Below are 21,876 nucleotides of genomic sequence, written 5' to 3'. Positions count from 1 at the left end.
GCTCAGTAGGTGTATCTTGCCAGCCAACTTCAAAGTTGGATGACTGCCATTGATAATTCACCCTCCCTGACTTTGGAGGTTATTTTGATCTACTGCCACCTTGGATGACTTGTTTCAGCTGCCAAGTTACTTTGATAATGCACTTAAATACTGTAGAGAGAAAGAGGCACAACTCACATAGCCTACTTGGAGTCTGAAATGTGCCTTCAGCAGATGTCTAGGCTATGGCACTCTGATCAGTAAAGCTGTAGGACATTTGTACATTAATCAGTAGTAATTTAGTTTTATAGAAATATTTATATCCTGTCCATCTGACTGGGTTGCCCCAGCCGCTCTGGGTGGCTTCCAACAAAACATAAAAACACCTTAGGCTTAAAACATCAAAAATTGAAAACTTTTCTATACAGGACTGTCTTTAGATGTCTTCTAATAGTTGTATATCTGTTTGACATCTGATGAGAGGGCATTCCACAGGCAGGCACCACTACCGAGAAAAAGTAAAAATAAATGCAATTTCACATTAGCCAGAGAGCTGAAATTAGTCACATATAGCCCCAGATGCAGATTGCAAGAAAAGTCTTAAAGGAGAGACTCATCGTCAAAACTTAGTGCATGTAACTTGCCTTATAGAATGACGAGGCGGTAGTCCAGCACAGAATAAAGGAAGCTGAGCCATACATGTATGCAATGGCCCGGGACTCCTCTCATTCGGTCATGGAGATTTTCCAGAAGCAGCTGGTAATATGCTGAGGCTGCAATATTTTTTTAAAAAAACTTCTGAAGCAAGAATCTTGTTTTATTTGGGTTTAGATCGTAGGTGGTTAGCTTGTGGGCCACATAACAGCCCTTGTAGCCATCTGTGCTGTTCTTGCAAGAGTCCGTGCTTCCCTGTCCTGATGACAACCAAATGATGTGGGCTTCCTGCACTACTGTGCTGAAGGGGAAGTGACCATGGGGAAAATAATTCCTGGGCATTTCTTGAGCTCCACAAACACAGGGATTGGAGCTGGCAGCCCGGGTGGACCCCTCCCCCTTGAGAAGTTTTATTTTGAGGCCAGATAACAGAATGATATGGGACGTGGGTGGCGCTGTGGGTTAAACCACAGAGCCTAGGACCTGCTGATCAGAAGGTCATCAGTTCAAATCCCTGCGACGGGGTGAGCTCCCGTTTTTCGGTCCCAGTTCCTGCCAACCTAGCAGTTTGAAAGCACGTCAAAGTGCAAGTAGATAAATAGGTACCTCCCCGGCGGGAAGGTAAACGGCGTTTCCGTGTGCTGCTCTGGTTCGCCAGAAGCGGCTTAGTCATGCTGGCCACATGACCCGGAAGCTGAACGCCGGCTCCCTCGGCCAATAAAGTGAGATAAGCGACGACCCCAGAGTCGGCCACGACTGGAACTAATGGTCAGGGGTCCCTTTACCATTTACCTAACATAGAACAATGGGCTGTGTGGATTCCATTGCCCTTCCATATCTACTTGAATAGGCCTGCAGGAAGGGAGAACACCCACACTGCGACATTTTGCTGCAGGCCCTACTGGTCACGGCCGTAGATTTGGCCCCTCCATGAACTTGTCTCCTCTTTTTAAAGAGGCTGTCGCCACAGTTTGTGCCAGCCAATCCCATAAATCGTGGTGGAAAGAGGTCCGTTGTCTCTGGATGGCAACTGCAAGGGAGAGTCCCACAGAGCCTTCCCTGCAAGTGGTACCGGGCAGTTGCTTATATAAGAAAAACTGCCTGGAACCCAGTGGTTTCAAAAAGCAAGAGTGGGAAACCTGTGGCCCTCCAGATGTTGTTGGACTACAACTCTCATCGGCTCTGATCGTTGGCCATGCTGGGTGGGGCTGATGGGAGCATCAACATCTGGCGGTATCAAAGTGTAGCTGCATCTCAAGGCTTGCTATGTTCCCCTAGTACAAGGTCTTTTCAACGATGAGTGATGCTTTGGAGAAGGGCACAAGGGATAGTTTTGGAACCTTGTGCATTGGGTATTTGAGAATAAGGGCCAAGCTACACATTATTATAAGCAAGGATGACCTCTGGAAATGCAAACAGACCGTCAACAACACAGTGGTCTTCCTCTCTCACAGGTCCCAGACTCTCCACCCCTAAGGGAGCATTTGACCATGTATGTGCCAAGCCAGGATATTGAACTAGTGTTACCAAAGGTGCGTGCGTGCTAAAACTCCCAAGGTTTTTATTATTGTGCTGAAAATCAGAGAGCACTGTGGAGATCTATTCCAGGAGCTCACTGCACAAGGACACAGCCACTTGGTCTGGGATGCAGGATTTCAGTGCAATCCTACGGGGGTGTATTTTGAAGTCCCACTATGTTCAGTGAGGCTTCGTTCCCTCAGACGTGTGCTTAGGGTTGTAGCCGAAATGCCCTAAGCATCTTGATTTTGAAGAGCAAGCTCCTAACTTTTAAAAACTGCAATGGCCAGTTTCAGAAGTGGAGCGCTGAAGCTGTATTTTCACTGGCTAGGGCTTCAATGCCTGGAAGAAGTCGTTTCTCTGTGTACACACAACTCTTTATCCCGAGCGCCGCTTGTGAGCATGCTGCAATGAAGAGCTTTTCTTGGGGCAGCGAACTAGCACTTGCACGTATGTCTACATCTGAGGTAGCTACCTTGTGCCCTTCTAGTTGCTACACTCCAGCTCCCATCAGCCCCTACAATGGATGGCTAACGTTCAGGAATGATGGGAATTGCAGTCCAGCATCAGAGGCTCACAGGTTCCCCACCCCTGGTATAAATGAACTGCCACGTCATGTATGGGGGGGGGGTTAAATTCTTCCTTAAATGGATAAAAAGGAGAGCCTTTTTCCTTTCTCACTTGGTTAAGAAGGGAAAGGCAGCATTGTACCCATAGCTTTTTTAAAACTCTAAAGCAGGCTTCCTCGACCTCGGCCCTCCAGATGTTTTTGGCCTACAACTCCCATGATCCCTGGCTAGAAGGACCAGCAGTCAGGGATGATGGGAATTGTAGTTTCAAAACATCTGGAGGGCCGAGGTTGAGGAAGCCTGCTCTAAAGTAACAGCCCACACCTGGAGATGGTTCATTTTGCTTAACTGGAATTTAAACAAGCTCCTAATATTTAATTCTGCAAATAAAGGCTTTTTTAAACAAACAAACAAACTTTTCAGCTCGGTGGTGTTCTGTCCAACTGCTGTACCACTATCAGCCACAGCATGGTGCTCTTAGATTTTCTGATTATTGTCTAATACAGCTTGGCTGTGGAAGGTTCTCTGATTTTTCTGACTTTCCAAATGTATTCGTAGCTGAAAGTATCAGTAGAAAAATCTACTTATGGATCCTCCGGAAAGGAATCTGACTTCCTACCCTCACCTTCCTGCTTCCTATATGTAGAGGCCCTGGGGTGAGTGGGTTGGATTCTGTTTTGTATTTGTGCGAGATGCCAGGGTTTTAGAAAGCCAAGGTTGCGTGTGCATGTTTTGGCTAAAGAAATGTTAGGATATAAATTGGTTAATCAACACAAGCGGCAGATAAAAATCTCTTTTAATAGAGGAGTGTGGTAGGCAAACTACTAAGCATGACTGCTATGTTCTACCTCCCTTGTCAGAGGAAGACCTGTTGCTGGAGATCACAAGGGCTGTTCTCGGAATCAAATAGGGAAGGGGAGAACCATGAGCTTCTTGGCGAAAAAGGTGGGATATAAATGCAACAAATAAATAAATGCCCAGTTTATTCTGCCCAGTTTCCTCTCTGAATTAAAAAGCAGGTAGAGGCAATTGAACTACTTCTTCAAATGACCCACAAACCAGCTGCTCTGAATGGGAGCTGGAGTGAGTACCCCTCTCTAACTGCGCCTACACTGCCTCTGGTTCCCCAAAGCTAAATTATTTAGACAAATGATGTAGCAACTTGGCTGAATTATTCAGAGGGACTTAGGGGGTGCTAGCCAATGAAGCAGAAGTGTACGGAGATGAGCAGCATGTTGCATAACCCCCAGAGAGAATTCAGCCATTGGCTGGCGATGGAGAAGCAACAGGATACAATATTCATAGCAAAGGAGGCAAGGAGCCGTCCCAGCCCAAGCTGAGCCGTGTTTGCTGCACGAGTCGTTTTGTGTGGGTGTGCTTTTCAGAGCATATGTTGCGTCAAAGGCTGGAAGTGCTGTTCTGCATGTATGCAAAGAGAGGTGCAAAGCTAGGAGGCAAGAGTTTTAAATAAAAGCTAAGGGCAACCATTGGAGCCAGGATGAACAGAAGAAGAAACCTCCTGGATCAGGCCAATGGCTTCTCTAGTCCAGCATCCTGTTCTCACAGTGGCCAACCAAAGGCCTATGAGTAGCCCACAAGCAAGAGCCACAGCCCTCTCCCCATTTGTGATTCCATGCAGCTAGGATTCAAAGGCATTCTTCCTCTGACAGTGGAAGGAAATCATAGCCATTGGTAGCTATTGACAGCCTTGTCCTTCACAAAGACGGGACTTCTGCAGATCTGGGTGATAAAATCCAAGCACCTAGACCAAGGGTCTGCAACCTTTAAGACAAAAAGAGCCACTTGGACCCGTTTCCGAAGAAAAAAAAACTGGGAGCCGCAAAACTTGTCATTATAAAAATAACTTTTTTGTCACTTTTTTATTATTTCTTTGTTTGACCCCTCAGAATTACTCCTCCTCATAGAAATAAACGTTAAATTAACAAGTTACCTTTTGTGTGTGTGTGTGTGTGTGTGTGTGTGTTGTTCACTGCCCTTCAAAACAGTGACCAGCGTACATGCCCCCTTTCAATGCAATGACCAGCATACATGCCCCTTACAATGTAGCGGGCGGGCAGGAAGGTGACGTCAGGACGGTGCGTGACTAACGCATGCACCGCCCCCATGCGACGTCACAACCAGTACAGCGCCCGCCACAGTGGGGAGTGTCGGGGCGCACAATGCGCCTCCTCCCCTCGCTACTATCCGCCCTGGAGCCGCGGCAAAGGTGTAAAAGACCCCTGCCCTAGACTGTTCCAGAAAGGCATAATAATACAGCTCCCCTTTGCTGTGGCTTCTCCAGTGGAGTCAGATCCAGGGGGTGGATGAATGAATCTGCTGATTGCAGGGTCTCTCAGCGTCTCATTTTCCCAACCTGAAGGTCAGTTTGTGGTTAGTGTAGGCTTGTGAATCCCCACTCAGAGATGAAGCTCACAGGGTGTGGTCTTGTGCCAGGCGCTATCTCTCAGCCCAACCTATTCTGCAGGGTTGCTGTGAGGATAACATGGGGAGGAAAACTACGTACACCATCCTGAGCTCCATGGAGGAAGGGTGATGCAAACAATCGATCAATAAATTTCTGCATCAGTTTCCACGTTTATATTTTAAAAGTCCACATGGAAATTCGTATGCATTTTTTAAAGCATATTTGCAAACAATTTCCCCAAATGTAATGTTGTTTTGTGCACACTTTTGGGCTAAAGAACTACATCACAAAATCCAGGGAAGTGCAGGTTTCAAAGGATAGCTGTCTTCCAGTTTGCTTATTGGTTAAGGGAATGCAAATTAGATCGGGTTACATTAAAATGGGAATTGAGCAAATTCTACCCCTGCCCCCATCACTGGGCATCTCTATTTTGAGAGCATGGGAAAATTGTGCTTATTTCACATATCCTTTTATTTGGCCTGTGGAAGGTGTTTCCTGGGGGAAACATCTCAGGGAACTGGAAGAAACTTGATTTGTTTCAGGAGGAATCTGATGTCCTTGTTTCTGTTGGCTATTGGTTTTTATGTTGCTTTCTGTTTTTGTTTGTTTGTTTGTTTGTTGAATGTATATGCTGTTCTGGGCCAGCCGTTCCATATCAGGAACTCCAAGGCTTCATTAGAGGAGCTGAACAAGAGCTCTGGGCCTGGGCTTGACAGCCTGGCAAGAGCCAGCTTCTCTTTTTAGCTGCCTCTCGCAGGCACGCCGTGATGCATGTGGGCGGCAGCAATTAGGAACTCTGACGAGCTCTTTCAGAGAAGACAAAATAATCTCAGGGTTTTGCAGAAGCAAAATGACAATTTTCTCCTACTGAGATGGAGCTACTAGAGAGCCACCTGTTTGATCCAGAGGGGAAGTCTGGAGATGTGGGCAGCTGCTGACGTTTGCTTTGGGAACTGAGGATTAAAACATGGCTACGGGGAGCTTCATTGATGATATCCCAAGTATCGCCTGCTTCTCCAATAGGAACCTGCCCATGCTTCCATGATTTTCCTTGGTCCTTGGGACAGAGCCAGCCCTACCATTAGCATGGCCACAATGAGCCTCATTGATGATAACTCATGTATCATCTACTTCGGCTGTAAGAACCAGCCCATGCCTCAAATACCTTTGTTGGAGGCCTTGCGTTGGGACCTTGGGCCAGCCCTACTGTTAGAGTTAGGCTCCTGTCCCTCAGGCAGCAGGTGCTGGGGAATGGGGAGCAGTGGCAAGGTGCTGAGGGGCACAACTGTGTCTATGCTCCATGCAGCCTCCCCTGAAGAAACCTGCTGCCTGTAGATGGTGTGGAGGACACTGTCCTGTTGCCAGTGTTGAAGTAAGATCCAGCTGCTATCTGGTCAGCTTCCATCCATGAAATAAGGGTTGCATCTTGTCCATCTCAGGCAACAAATGTCCTTTGCCATCAGGAGGCACCCAGACTGTGGAAGTTTCTCCTTTAGTTGTGGGATAGTTTAGCAGTGGCATCAAAGCTGAAGAGACTTGGTAGAAGTGTTTGTTCTGTTGCTTCTAGTTTTTAGGCAGTTGACTCTGGTGGTTCTGCTCCTTAAGAGAGATTTCCAATCCCTTGTTTGGGTCCTGCTTTCCTTTCCTTTCATTCCTCTGCTTTGCTGATTTATTGCATTATATCCAGGGCCAGAACCACCACTTGGTTGCCTCGGTAGCCTCAGTCAGGGGCTAAAGTGCCCTGGCAGGAGAAACCACCTGTCCTGGGGAAACCAATTCACTGGGTGGCTGGTTTAAGGAGTCACCCACCATTTCCCTTTCCCTCATGCCCCGCAAAGAGCATTGCACCTGAGAATTGCGGGGAAATAAAATGGCATAGTCAAGCTGCACAGCACTCATTTCAGTGCCACTGGGTAATGAAATCCTAGACGGAATGAAAATGTGCATGGGGGTTTAAAAACAAAACTAAGGTACCTTGTAAACCCTTTACTCCAAAAGAAAAAATATTACAATAAATAGCATTTAACAAAAAGGTGCAGTGAAATCTCTCTCTTTTTAAATCATGGAGATATTTCTTCCTGATCTTCCTTCTCACATCATCATCTGTTATTTGTGTGCATTTGGGGGAGATTTGCATCTTTGTTATTATTTCTAGTAAATGTGCTTGCAGGATCTATATTTATGTCTTTACGGTGCTGTCCTATGCTCCTCTACTCACAAGTCTCCTTGTTTTCAATGGCACTTACTCCAAGGTAAATATGCATAGGATGAAAGCCTTGATTGGTGTTTCCAACAGCAACCAGTGCTTTCAGACACCCAGCCACTTTGACGGGGGTGGTTTATATACACAGCAGCTTCTGGGGAAAGAGGTGTCAGGGCTCAAATCTTCCAGGAAACCTCCTCCCTCTAACTCTGAGCTGTTGGGACAAGGAGTGGGTGAATCTGTCAACTTCAGTTCCCCTCTGTTTCTCATTTTTTCTAGTCTTAAGTTCATTCCTCCACATTTCCACACCAGTTTGCATTTTTCTAACAAAAGTTCTCATAAAAATTCATCATGAGGATGTGAACTCACCATTGTCTTCAGTCTCAGAAGGCGGCTTCACCTCCAGCACATTCAACATCTTTTCCTTGCAGAAGCTCACAGGCACAAAATCATGCAGCCCCTCCAGGTAGGCAGGGCCAACTAGAGTACAGACCTTGTCAGCCTATAAAAAGCTTCAGCAGCCTTCAGTTCTCTGCTGAAACAGCATCCTTTTATAGTCATGGTTGGAGGACAAGCTCAAGTCATCTGGGCTTGCTAGGAGCTAGGATCTGGGCTTGCTAGCTTGCTAGGATCTCTTGAAGCTGAGATCTCTTGATCTCAGCTTCAAGAGACTTAACTACAACAGTTGACTTGGCCCACCCAGCCTCAGGAGAGACAGCTTGACCTTGCCCATTTTTTCTGTGATCTTCAAGGCCCGCAGAGCAGGATATATTGTGCTAACAACAGTCTCTACACCATTTATGGAGGCTGTGGGGGAAGGCAACAATTCTGCCCATCGTTTTACCTTCCATCTGTTTCCTCAATTGTCAGTTCTGCCTCCTTATCCTTTCTCTTTACTTAGCCAGGCTGCCCCATAATGAAAGCCTTCTAAAAAATTCCCCATCCAGGAGACCTGGAAGATGTTGTCGTTCCACCCTCTTTGAAGAAGGGTCTTGCCTCTCTAGCTTGTTCCATAAAATGGGAGTCTGGCAATTGTGTCATTAGCAAAGTGACTTGCTGTGTGACTGATGGGGGCCACACACACACACACACACCAGGTGATTGTGGCTGTGAGGTGCATACCATTTTAGTTATGCACTATGCCCTGAAGTGATTATCTGTTGGAGGAATTGTGGGTGATTAATGGTGGCTGAATAACTTGCAGCATCCATAGCAGATTGCTGGACTGCCATCTGTGAACTGTAAGCCAACCTGGTGTCACCAGTGTAGGAAGGAGACTATCAAAGACCACTTGGTTGTCCATAGCCATCCCTACACCTACCAAACTTTCTCATTAATCTGATACAAAACAGTTTGACTTCGGATAACTGTAGTTTGCACGAATGCCTACAACCAAATGCTATGAATGAGCTGTTCGCCATAATTGATTACCTGTGAAAAGGCTTGTGCCATCACCTCAGGGATCATCCCACATTCTCCCTCTCCCTGTCACTTCATAAAGTACATTATTCATCTTGTTAATCATGATTTATCTTGTTAAAAGCATGCCATTAAAAAACCCAACACCACTGCTACAGTATTTCTTTTTCCTATGTCTTTAATTCATCTTTCTCCACAACAAAGGAACAGGCTCAAGGTCATGAGTTGGGTGAAAGATCCCAGTGCTGCAGGGGGTTGGAGCTAGATGATCATCGTGATCCCTTCCAACTCTGTACTATCAGTCAGGTCTTTATCGGGGGAGACAAAGACCCCCCACAAAAGGGACCCTCTTAAATCAAGAAGAATGGACTTCAAATTTCATCAGATGATGACAGCAAGATCCTGCTTAGGGTTGGGTTTGAGTGCATGAGAAAGTTCCCTGCAAGTTTGACTCGAGGTGCAGCTATCAAGGAACAAGGCAACCCAGTGAACTCTCCCTGCGCTCCTGCACTCCTTCGCCAGATCATCTCAGAGTTGCTGCTTCCTGAGAAATCCTCCAGGTGATTTTTTTAGGGCGAGGTAATGCACAAAAGAGTCAGACTGTCTGAAAATGCAAGAAGCCGAGACAGGGCGAGCTCCAACTTGCAGATCAGCAGTTTTTTTGGGGGGTGGAATTTATATTTGGGACGCAGAAGAAGGCATTGGTGGAGGAAATGCAAATATAAGCCTGGCTACTTCTCAAGTAGGCGCTGTGGTCTAAACCACAGAGCCTAGGGCTTGCCAGTCAGAAGGTCGGCAGTTCGAATCCCAGCAATGGGGTGAGCTCCCGTTGCTCGGTCTCTGCTCCTGCCAACCTAGCAGTTCGAAAGCACGTCAAAGTGCAAGTAGATAAATAGTTACCGCTCTGGTGGGAAGGTAAACTGCATTTCCGTGCGGTGCTCTGGTTCGCCAGAAGCAGCTTAGTCATGCTGGCCACATGACCTGGAAGCTGTACGCCGGCTCCCTCGGCCAGTAAAGCAAGACGAGCGCCGCGACTGGACCTAATGGTCAGAGGTCCCTTTACCTTTACCTTACTTCTCAAGATAGAAAGCAAGGTAGATAAAGAGCAGCACATTGCTCAGCCATGGAATAAAGGGAGGACCAGCACAAACACATTATGAAAGAGTCATTAAAAACTCATGGGGAGATTTCAATTAATTTGAACTACAGACCAAATTGCACCCATCAGAACTTTTCTTAACTGATGATCGCCCATTCTACTTACTTCTACTTGGCTCCTCCACTGCCAGGATTGAAGAGACCAGCTCAGAGTACCCATTGTACCAATGACAGCCCCTCCATAGAGTCACAAACCAGTCACTATCTAGAAATATTGACACATCACCATTGCATGTGATTCTGCAGGGATGACCCAAGACACTTTGCTGCCTGAGATGAAGGAGAGGATAGTGCCTCCTGCCCACTGATGTACAGAAGTTGACCAGAATGAGAACTGAATCTTACTTCAACATTGGTGATGTGACAGCATTCTCATCACAGCACAAGACAGCAGGCTAGCTTAGGTGTGCAGGGCAAGTGCTGTGGCAAATACAGGAGTGTCCTTGCCCCTGCCACCCACCACCACCTGCCACTTGAGCATCAGCCTCACTCTATGTTGCCCCTGTAGCCTGGAGCTTCTAAGTATGCCCTGTTTGCAGAGTTATTTATGGCCCACTATATACTGGTAATTCCCATACCCAGATGTGACACACACACACACACACACACACACACACACCTCTCAAGGAGGATGAATCATTCGGCTTGGGTTTCTCTGTTTCCCATTTTTCAAAACTGAAATTCAATTCACTTTTCCACATCTGTTGTTGTTCTTTTAATCTGCATGAAAAACCACCAGCATTTCTCCTAATATACACATTTTCTGTATGCAACATTGTCTAACGTACATACTTGTTGCAAGCACAATGCATTTTTAAAAAACAGATTTGCCTCTTTATGCCCACTTCTGCCTTTTGTACACACAACCCTTTTTGGGATGGCAAACTGCACCACAAAATTGGGGAAAATGTGAATTCTGAAGGACAGCTACAATTCATTTCAAGTGCAATTTTTGTGTATGGGAGAGGGGAGTTTTACCTTAAAAATACAAACCAAGCTGAATTTGTCCCCCTCATCCCTTCCTTCAGACCAAATATGTTGCCTGACCCTTCAGTAAGATGGAAAGGAAAAGGTGACCCATTTTATCTGCCTTCTCCTTTTGGTTTGCTTTCTCCCCTTCTGAATGGAATCCCATTAGTTTGTCTGCTCTCCCCACAGAACAAACCCTGTCATGTTTCCCTTTCCCATTTTACAGCTCAAAATAGCAGCTCCCGTCTGGCTGCTTTCAAGGCAAGGAGGCAGCATGTGGCATTGTGCAGCGCATGCCAAGCGCCAGTGAGTCAAGGGCTGCAACAGCTAAAATAATAGAAAGGCTGCTTTGCATGGTTTGGGAGCTGGGAACAGCAGGGCAGTGCCCACCATGGACCTTAAGAATGCAAAAAGATCCTGCTGGCCATTGGCACATCAAGTCCAACATCCTGTTCCCGCAGTGGCCAACCCAGATGCCTATGGGAAGCCCATGTGCATGACATGAGCACAACAGCACTTTCCCCTCCTGCAGTTTCCAGCAAATGGTATTCAGAAGCATAAATGGTCTAGGGCAGCCTTTCTCAACCTGTGGGTCCCCAGGTGTTGTTGAACTACAACTCCCATCACCCCTAGCTAGCAAGGCCAGAGCTCAGGGATGATGGGAGTTGTAGTCCAACAATACCTGGTGACCCACAGGTTGAGAACCACTGGTCTAGGGGAAGCACATATCATGGTGAGCTTGAAAACATGTGTACAACCAGGTCCTTTTCCCCCAGCGGGAACTCACTGGAATTCAGTTCTAGCACCTCTCAGGTGGGCACCATTGCCATTATAAGAGAACAAGGGAGGTGTTTGTGGTGAGTTCTGGCATCTCTTTTTCTAGAAAAACAGCACTGTTTACAATCCTTCCTTTTCCCTGTTGCTGTCTTCAGTGTTTTCAAGAGCTGAAAGCACAACCACAGAGAACTTCTTTCTTTCTTTCTTTCTTTCTTTCTTTCTTTCTTTCTTTCTTCCTTCCTTCCTTCCTTCCTTCCTTCCTTCCTTCCTTCCTTCCTTCCTTCCCAGCCAGCACTGATGTCTGGGCCTGATTAAAAGCAGAAACCGCAGAGATGTGGCTGATTTTGGTTCTGTTCTCCAGGAATAAATAAAGGTGTGGCTGCTCCAGCTGCGCACCTGACCAGAAGGCAAACAGCATGTCACCAGAGGGTCACCAGTGGAGAACCACAGGCCCCTTCAGTCAGCACATTCCAAGGAGATGAATCAACATCCAGTGTAAGCTAATGACTGCTCTTCACCCTGGGGCAAAGAATGCAGCAAAGGAAAGGAAGGAGGTGCCGTTTGCTGATAATCTATGAATCCGCAGCTGAACAGAACAATTCTATCCCATACACCCTATATCAGGGGTGAGGAGCTGGAGCCCCAGGAGCAGAATGTGACCATCAAAGCCTATCTATTTGGCCCTTGAGATTCTTTCCAAGATGTACCTTCTTCACAGTTGCCACTATGGGATTGAATCCCACCCAACAATAGTGGCAGTCTTGATGATGGCTTGGATGCACTGACCATGTAATGAAAGCTGCAATCCTAAAGACTAATGAATGTGAGATCCCCACAGACCTCTGCATGCCTTATTTCTGAGCAGACATGCTTAAAACCATGTTGCATTGTAGGAATACTATACAGATGCATTTGCAAGTTGTACCGAAATAAATGAAACTTTGCTTCCAAGTAAACGTGCTTAGCATAGGGATGCGAACCAAACATGCAATGCAATAAAGGAAACGTACTTATAAAGAAAGTTACTCCATGTTTGTCTGGCTTTTCAAAGCCCAGCTTGAATTTAAAAGGTCATTGCAATTCTTCTGGAAAACTCTTGGCCTTTCTTGGGCACCACAGTTCCAGGGCAGCCCTGGAGAATGCTGTGCCCTTAGTGTGCAGTCTTAGGGCACAGACAGTGCAGTAACAAGGAAAGTTTTAGGTGGTCTTAAAGGATGGAGTACAACAGACCAAACTGCACATTCCCTTGTGCATCTATTTCCCCCCCATCACAATACGTGATAGGCAAATTGATCCATTTTGGTCTCTCTATTTTTCCACCCTTAAGTTCATTTCTCCACATTTCCAGTTTGCATTTTTTTAAAAAAAAGTCCTCGTGAAAATCCAGCAGTGTTGTAGTGCAAATCTACCTCCACATGAAATTTTGCCTAATACATAGATTTTTACAAAACAATTTCCCCAAATACAATGCATTTTTAAATGCTGCTTTCACGAGTATATGATTTTTTCCCCTGCACAAATTACCCAAGTACAGGCATATTTGTACACATTACCTGGCTGGAGAATTGCATGTGCAAATTTCTATGGCTGGCCCTCTTTTGATTCACATGTTGCTTCAAAAAGTGTGTGCTAAGTCAGTTCACTTATGAATGCAAACCGAAACAAATTTGTAATCATAATAGGAGTCACAGGGAAGGGCAGGATAACAATCAGGTCTATGGGGGTGTGGATATTAGTGTTTCAACCCTTTCATCCCATGCTGTAGAGTGGACAATGCTAGGATGGCCAGACAAATAGCTTGACCTGGCAAAAGGCAGCTTCCCGGGAGCTTTATAGATGCAGTCTCAAATACTGGCTTGCACCAGGTTTGCTCTCAGTGCAATGTCTGTCAAAATTCCAGGGGTTACTACAGGTTGCACCGGTTTTGCCATCTTCCAGCAATTCCTTTGCCTTTCGGAGCTTGTGCAGACAACTCCTGGGATTAGTATGCAACATGGTCTAGTGGGGAATATTGTTCTGGATCCGCCCCGTCTCCTCCCCTTGTTTTGTGTCTGGCAGAGGGTGCGGCGTAGGAGGGCTTGATGAGTATGCCATCAAAAGCATCCCGTTCCCCAGTGTGGAAGGCAGAGGCTGTGAGGTTGTGTTTACAGTGCGCTTGTGCTAAAGGCAGACCAAAATGTTTGTGCATGTTGGGAATACTCTTGGCCATTATCCAGAATGTCTTATGAAAAGACAGGCTGCGGTTTCAGCATGACAAGAGCCATGGGTATTATGTAAGCGGAGATGAGAGAGTGTTGATGAGAGGCAGAAAGCAAAGAGGGCAGGAGGAACAGACTGAGAGGGTCTGGCAGAGAGAGATAGAAAGATGATCCCAACCACATTTGGCTCTGGCTCCACCCACATTTGACTTCAGCTCCTCCAGCCAACTATCAGGTCTGGCTCCATCCACGGTTGGCCCTAGGCCCCAAGATTTCTGTTTCCATGGGTCACTGGCCCTCCATGGAGAAAAGATTCCCTGCCCTGATCCTCTGCACGTCTGCTGAAACTGAAAGTCAGCCCTTCTGTGTGTTCTGGATGGGGGAAGGGGGGAGATGAAGAAAGAAGGAAAGGCATTTTGCACATGCTCATAGACTTCCTTAATTATTCTTTCGTATGTTCCATGGCTGAGCCCCTCCAGAAACCAATTTCCAGGAATCAAATTCAGGCTCTCCATGGTTCAAATTCAGGAGGTTAGAAGACTCTTCCAGGTCCAGACCAAGGAATGCCCCATCTAGTGGTGCTGTGGGTTAAACCACAGAGCCTAGGACTTGCCGATCAGAAGGTTGGCAGTTCGAATCCCCGCGACGGGGTGAGCTCCCGTTGCTCAGTCCCTGCTCCTGCCAACCTAGCAGTTCGAAAGCACATCAAAGTGCAAGTAGATAAATAGGTACACTTCCGGCGGGAAGGTAAATGGCGTTTCCATGTGCTGCTCTGGTTTGCTAGAAGCGGCTTAGTCATGCTGGCCACATGACCTGGCAGCTGTACGCCGGTTCCCTCAGCCAATAAAGCGAGATGAGCGCCGCAACCCCGGAGTTGGCCACGACTGGACCTAATGGTCAGGGGTCTCTTTACCTTTACTCCCACCAAAGCTAGGCAGAAGCTCTCCTCCTCTACCACTCAGCGATGCAACCAGGGCAGGACTTCAGGACAGAAGCCAACCTAGCAGAATGAGCAAGAGGGTTCACAAATGCAGGAATGCTGACATGTCACATTTTGAAGTAGTACACACCAGGTTGCATCTAAGTAAGTTCTACACAAAGTAGACTCATTGAAATTAATGAATCTAAATTAGGCAGGACTGGGAGAAATGCTTTACAGTACCTGAAATCTTGGCGAGCCTCTGCCAGCCAGGGGCCTGGATGAACCCATGCCCTGACTCTATGAGGCAGTTTCATGGCGCCTGTCTGTGAACACGAAATACAACTTTCATGTTGAGAGAACTTTCCTGTTTTCTCTGAATGCAAGTGCAGTTTGGGGTAATCTTAGATTTGGGATGAAAAGTGTGGTATCCATGTTTGTCTTCAGAGTAAACCCTAATGCAGGCATAGGCAAACTCTGCCCGTCAGACGTTTTGGGACTACAACTCCCATCATCCCTAGCTAACAGGACCAGTGGTCGGGGATGATGGGAATTGTAGTCTCAAAACATCAGCCCTGAGTGCTCACTGGAAGGACAGATCCTGAAGCTGAGGCTCCAATACTTTGGCCACCTCATGAGAAGAGAAGACTCCCTGGAAAAGTCCCTGATGTTGGGAAAGATGGAGGGCACAAGGAGAAGGGGACGACAGAGGACGAGATGGTTGGACAGTGTTCTCGAAGCCACCAGCATGAGTTTGACCAAACTGGGAGAGGCAGTGGAAGACGGGAGTGCCTGGCGTGCTCTGGTCCAGGGGGTCACAAAGAGTCGGACACGACCAAACGACTAAACAACAACAACATCCAGCAGGAGACGTGGTGCGTGCAAAGCTGGCTCAACTTGGCTCCTTCCTCCCGCTCCTCCTCCGCAGCAGTGGCGTAGCGTGGGTTGTCAGCACCCGGTGCAAGGCAAGTAATTTGCGCCCCCTAACCCGTGGATTTGCGCCCCCTAACCCTAACCGCCAGATGTTGCGCCCGGTGCGGCCGGCCCCCCCTGCACCCCCCCACGCTACACCACTGCTCCGCAGCCCCTTCCCCGCCCTCCGTCTCTATCCCACATGGGACCCTATCCCTCTCTCCCTCCCTCCCTCCCTGCCAGCGAGGGCAGCCGGCACGTGCCGCCCCTTGGGGACTCCTCTGCTTGCAGGCCCTTCCTCCTCCCCCGCCCGCGCGACCTTCCCTCGCTCTCCGTCACGCGCAGGGCAGCTGCCGGAGGCGCCCGAGGCGCGCCCGTCTCCCCTTCGCCGCGTGCCCAAAGTCGCTCGAGCAGCCAATTAGAGCCGCGTGTGCAAAAGCCGCGCCGCCCTCCTCGCTCTCCCCCGCCCCCCCCGCGCGGCGCCTCCTCCGCCTCGCCAATTCCGTGCCAGTGGCGGCGCGGCGCGAGAGGAGCAGCCCTGGCCGGGCCCGCGGCGAGAGGAGGAGGAGGAGGCGGCGGCGCGATCGCCCGTGCTTTGCGCTCCGGAGGTGGCAGCAGGCTGCAGCGGAGAGGCAGCTTCAGGTGAGGGCGGCGCGTGGAGTGGCAGGATCCGAGCCCGGGGCGGGAGGAGGCTGGGACGCGGGGAGTGGGGTGGGATTAGCCCGGGCTGGGAAGCGCGTCTCGGTCGCGCATTAGGGACAAAACGGCGGGAGCTGCCTCGTAGGAAGTGCAGAGCATTTTAGCTCGCCAGGGTCCGCACTAGCTGGCCACGGCTCTGTTGCGGACTCTTTACCTGGAGACGCGCCGGGGATCGAACCCGGGACGTTTGTGCGCGCAAAAAGCAGGTGCGCTGGTACGCTTGCTCCAATTCGGGTGCTTTTGATTGCTGCTCGAACCGCCGTCTCCTGCGGGGAGGGGAAGGGGCATGTTGTGTAAACAGAAGCAGACAGACAAAACCAGACAGCATCCATCATGTGCCCCGTGCGCGCGCACCGCACATCACAGAGGTTTGGGTAGGTAGGAACGGTTTCCCAAGGTGGGTCCAATGAACAACTTAGCGCATGGACAGCTCTTGCAGGAACAAACCCACCTACCCACACCAGACATGGGCTACCTGTGCCGGCACATTGGTATGCGCAAAAAACAAGTCTGTGCCCGGTGTGCTGTTCTCACAGTTGGGAGAGCATTGTGTTTCCTGTGCCAGGAATGCAGACTGCTCAGGGCACAGGGAAGAAGTGCATGTCTTCAGAAATAACGCCTGGCGCACAAGTCGCGCCAAGCATCTGATAATGAGACTCAGGGCCGTTCTAATACAGTGGAGCTGGGCATAGCCAGCATTTATTGACGGCACTTGCACACAGTGTATCTTCAATAGGCAGCATGATTTGGGGAGCATAGCTCAGTGCTGAGGGGGAGGGACCATACCTCAGTGACAGAGCCCCAGCTTTCGTTTGGGGTATTTCTAGGTAAAAGGGTTGTATAGCCAGGTGGTAGAGAATACCCTGGAGACCTCCTGGCAGAGTAGACAAAAGGGATAATAGAGAATCTAGAGAATAGGGGTAAGTGATGATAGGTAACGTTAATAGGTTGAATTCAGTAGATTAAAAGGGAGAATAGATAATAAACGGACAAATTGTTTGAGCGGGTGTAGGGCAGCTTTCTTTCTTTATGGCATCAGTTCTAGAATAAGCTGTGTTTGGAGCTCTAGACCAGTTGCAAAAGATAAGCTGTTGTGAGCCGGTTGCATGAATAGCTTACAGCAGTGGTTTTCAACCAGTGTGCCGTGGCACCCTGGGGTGCCTTGAATGATGGTCAGGGGTGCTGTGTGGAACACTGGCCCCTGTCCTTCTTTTCTTCCCACCCTCCTCTGATGTCCTTGCGTGTCTCTGCCTCCCAAAGGCTTGCAGCTCTGGTTACAAGCTCCCCAGGCGGGCCAGGGGGCGTTTCCTAGGCCCCTGTGGGGCAGTGTGAAGAGGCACCTCTCTTTGGGACAGGGGAGCAGCTCAGAGACCAGGGGTGGCAGCTGTGGCTCCCCAGAGGACTCCCAAGGGGAGAGGAGAAGAGGCTGAGGGAACACTCCATAAGGGAAGGTGTTCGAAAAAGGGCGAGAGGCTGCCAGCTCTTCAGGCAAGGGGTGATATAACTGGACTCCTGAGCCCCACAGAGGTGCCTCAGAAAGAATGTAGTTGGTCAAGGGAGCCGTAGACCCAAAAAGGTTGAAAACCTCTCGTTTACAGTACAGTAAACGTGTTAGTCTTTTTGTCCCGCAAGACTCTGGCTCCTATTCCCTTCCCTATAATTCCCAGAGGGATTCATCAATTGATCGATCAAGTTCTCTTCCCAGGGAGCTCTGGGAATTCCAGTTCTGTGAGGGGACTCTCAGCACCCTTAAAAAACTTCAGTCCCCATAATTCTTTAGAGTGGTATGATACTGCTTTAAATGTATAGCAGACATGGAACCTCTGTTGTTCTTGCTGCAACAGACAAACACGTCCGCTCCTCTGGAATTTGTCACCAATGCTGAAAGCAGCTGACCTGGAAGAAAGAGTGGATTTGCTCATGTTGGGAATATGATGAAGACCGTAGTTCTTGTTGATTTCCTTTCTTCCCCACCTACAGTGCGCCTGTCCACCCACTCACCCCCATGCATACATAATGAAACTTGTTTGTGGCAGCATGCCAAGAGGTATAGCTCTAGATTGGTTGGTTTGGTGACATATTTTATGTATTAGTGGAAGGGGACCCCTCTTAGATGAAATGCCATGCTTGTGATAAAAAACCCTTTGTGGTGAAATGTACCATGCCTAGGTTGTGATCGTCTTGATGTGGTCGGTGCAGATTTGAACTGACTTTAAGACCTGCTGTTCCCTTTTGTTTTCAAGCGGGCTCACTTGCAGTTAAGCATTCTTAGAACTGCCATCTGAAAAACTGCTGTGTTTTTGTGCAGAAAATACTCCAGCCATTCACAATGTAATGCCCAGGTCTTAGGAGACAACTGTCTGTGGTGTCCAGCAAAATGCTGCAGCATGCATTGTTCACGAAACGGTGCTCACCGTTAGCGAAGTCTCACCACGGCATTTGAATGTATTTCACCCAGAGTGAACAGATAATGGGCCATTCCAGATGTTCTCTTTTAATTGCAACAACAATCTGCGGGAAGCAGAGCTAACCTTCCCCCCTGCTGCCATCGGACCCCTTGTCATTCATTACAGACAGACAGGAGATCACACTGCTGCTGCTGCTGAATGTTTCACATCCTTCTTCATGTGCAGAGTCTGAGGCTACTTAAGTTCATGACATGTGTATTTATCTGATTTGTTTTGTAAACTTGGAGTGGAGAGGGAGAGAGAGAGAGATAGAGAGAGAGATGGTTTTTTAAAAAATAATATTTATGCCCCATAGAATTCCAGTGCTTGAATACTCATCAGCACCATCATATTCTGCAACGAAGCAATTTTTGTTGTCTATCTATCCACTAATTTTCGCATCAGGGAACCAGTGCTGCCATCCTAAGCCCATTTACCAGGGAATAAGCCTCATTAAACTGAATGAGATGTAGGATCATATCCAACCAACTTCTATCTGGAGTAATTCATTGGAATTAATGACTTTAATTTGCTCATGTTTCTTAATATCAGTGGGTCTACTCTGAGTAGGGCTAAAATTTGATACAAGCCTGTACAAGGCATGTATGGATTTGCATTGTGAGAAGAAATGCTATACACATTGTAAAAGCAATGGGAGCTCTTTAATGAAATGTTAAATTTCGAAGTACAGTGCTATGGAGAAAATCTGGTGGTAGTTGTTTTACACCATCTGGGTAAGTCCTAAACAGAGAGAAGGTAGGAAGTTGTCTTACACCAAGCCTACCTCAGTCTTGTCCACACTGGCTGGCAGCAGCTTTCCAAGGCTTCCGTCTGGGAAGACTCCCATCCCATCAATGTGAGGGATTGAGCCTAGGACCTTCAGCGTGGAAAGCATATGCTGTACTTCTCCTTTCCTTTTGCCTGTTCTTTGACCACCGAAAACTTTCCCATGGAGGAAATCCAAACTCCTGGCACTGGTGGGGTAAGATCATCATCTGGGAAGTACACTTCCCTTGCAATTGTGAAGTAGTGGCTGGTACCCATTGCGATTGGCGGGGTGGGAGGCAGGGAACCCAAACAGTAAGTGGAAGCCCGAGCCAATGACAACAAATTCTAGTTTTGTCCCCGTCTTCCTCTGTGCTGATTTCTACAAGGGAACCACTGAGACTCAGCAGGGCCGTATTGGACCAGCCCCCACCAAATGTAGCCCTACTGACACCCCATTCCTTCCACCTGGTGGCAAGATGGTTGCAGAGCATTGTTTCTGCTTCATGACACAACTTTTGCCTTTCGGACCTGAATCCATCCATTCCAGGCCTAGGCAAACTCGGCCCTCCAGATGTTTTGAGACTACAGTTCCCATCATCCCTGACCACTGGTCCTGTTAGCTAGGGATGATGGGAGTTGTAGTCCCAAAACATCTGGAGGGCTTAGTTTGCCTATGCCTGATCCATTCCAATTGAGTTTAGACCCTGTAGTGATAGGCTTGGGGATCTGGCAGAGTCCTAGAGCCCTCCCACCTCCTACCCCAAGCTGGGAAAGTGCTAAGTAGGTTTTGGGAAGGAGACAGGAGGACCCGAAGACCCTGTCAGAGCCTTGTGCCCCCTTCCCAAAGTCCAGCGCCTTGCTTATCAGGCTTTGCTCAGCTCAACGGCCAGTGCGTGCGCTGGACACACAGCTCTAAATCCACCCTGGCCCCTGTTGGTCATAGAAAGTTCTCTTTTCCCAGATCACACTATTCAGTCACCTAGCCTGTATTTTGTGGCCTGACTGGCAGCAGCTTCCCAGGGTTTCAGCCAAAGAGCCTTTTCCCATCACCAGCTGCTATCTAATCCTTTTAACTGGGATTGGACCTGGAACTGTTTTCATGCAAAACATGTTCTCTTCCGCTGAGCTCCAGTTCTTGTTCACAAACATCAGGCCAGCTCCCATCATTCCTTGTTTTGCCTTGATCCATATTTTTGAGGAGTGGGGGAAATAAAAGGGAAACTGGAAAGGGTTTTTAAGACTCAACTGCAAGCAGCCTTTGTGACTTAAGGCCTCTCCCTGGAGGTGGAGGGGGTGTGATCAGAGCCAAAGCAAGGACCTTGTGATCATTGTGTTTTTCAAATGCTTTAGGAGGAGGGTGCAACATAATAGGTAGGAGTGAGCGCAGATGTGGTTTCCGTGGAGCGCACCACCTGGAACAAAAGTCCTAATGAGGCTGTGCTATCTAGAATTCCTGATAGAGCAGTGCCAGATGCGAGCTGAATACCTCACTTCATAATTATTGCTGGAGTGTGGTTTGCCAAGGTTTGCTTCAGGCACAGCAATTGAACCGGCCAGGCATTGTTTGCAAATGGTTTTGATTTTTGGCCGGCATTGGCAAGCAGCTCATGGGATGTCTCTGTGACCTCCTGTGCAAATGTCTCTGGAGCTCTGAGGACACAGTAATACCTTGTTTTGGAAATTGCTGTTTTTTGAAGAACAGCAGTTTCCCCCCCGGCTGCAGCTGGCTGCATAGAAACAGGCAGCAATCTTCTTTGCATGCTTTTCCTGACATGCAGGAACTGTGCTGGTTAGCTTTACCCCAGCGCAAACAGCATGAACCTCTGTAATCAGAGGTCCTTTCTGCACACAGCTGCATGCACAATGCTTGCGCGTCGACTTGGAATCCTGATTGCGCAGGGTTCCAGGTTGCCCGGAGGAAGCCTTTGCACATGCAACTGTCCACACAGAGACTTGCTCCCTGCAGGCATTTGTGCATGGATGACAAGGGATGGAGCTGGTTGGTGCAGGATGGCTAATTTCAAACACTGCTGAAATGAAAGTATGATAAAATGATAGATGGTGTGAAATCAGAGATCTGGTGAATTATGGGACAAGGAAAAGAAGTGGAGCATAAGCATGGTTTAAAACATGGGTGGGGAACCTCAGGCCCAGGGAGCAATTGTGGCCCTCCAGATCTCTCTGTTTGGCCCTTGAAGCTCTCCCCAGCCACATTTCTGCTTTGTACCCTCCTTGGCTGCTAATACTGCTTCTTGCTTGCCT

General features: G+C 48.2%; 1 protein-coding gene across 1 annotated transcript in view; it reads left to right on the top strand.

Annotated features, from left to right (window-relative positions):
* Window positions 1-16,215: 16,215 nt before the first annotated feature.
* The window catches only part of LZTS1 (leucine zipper tumor suppressor 1), a 45,001-nt gene continuing 39,340 nt past the window's right edge, over window positions 16,216-21,876 (top strand). The window contains exon 1 of the mRNA XM_081171687.1: window positions 16,216-16,342. The gene's annotated coding sequence lies outside the window, so the exon portion shown is untranslated. The remainder of the gene's footprint in view (window positions 16,343-21,876) is intronic.

This window comes from Podarcis bocagei, assembly GCF_964188305.1.
Source record: "Podarcis bocagei genome assembly, chromosome: 15".
NCBI lineage: Eukaryota > Metazoa > Chordata > Lepidosauria > Squamata > Lacertidae > Podarcis > Podarcis bocagei.
This window is presented reverse-complemented; position numbering and strand designations above follow the sequence as displayed.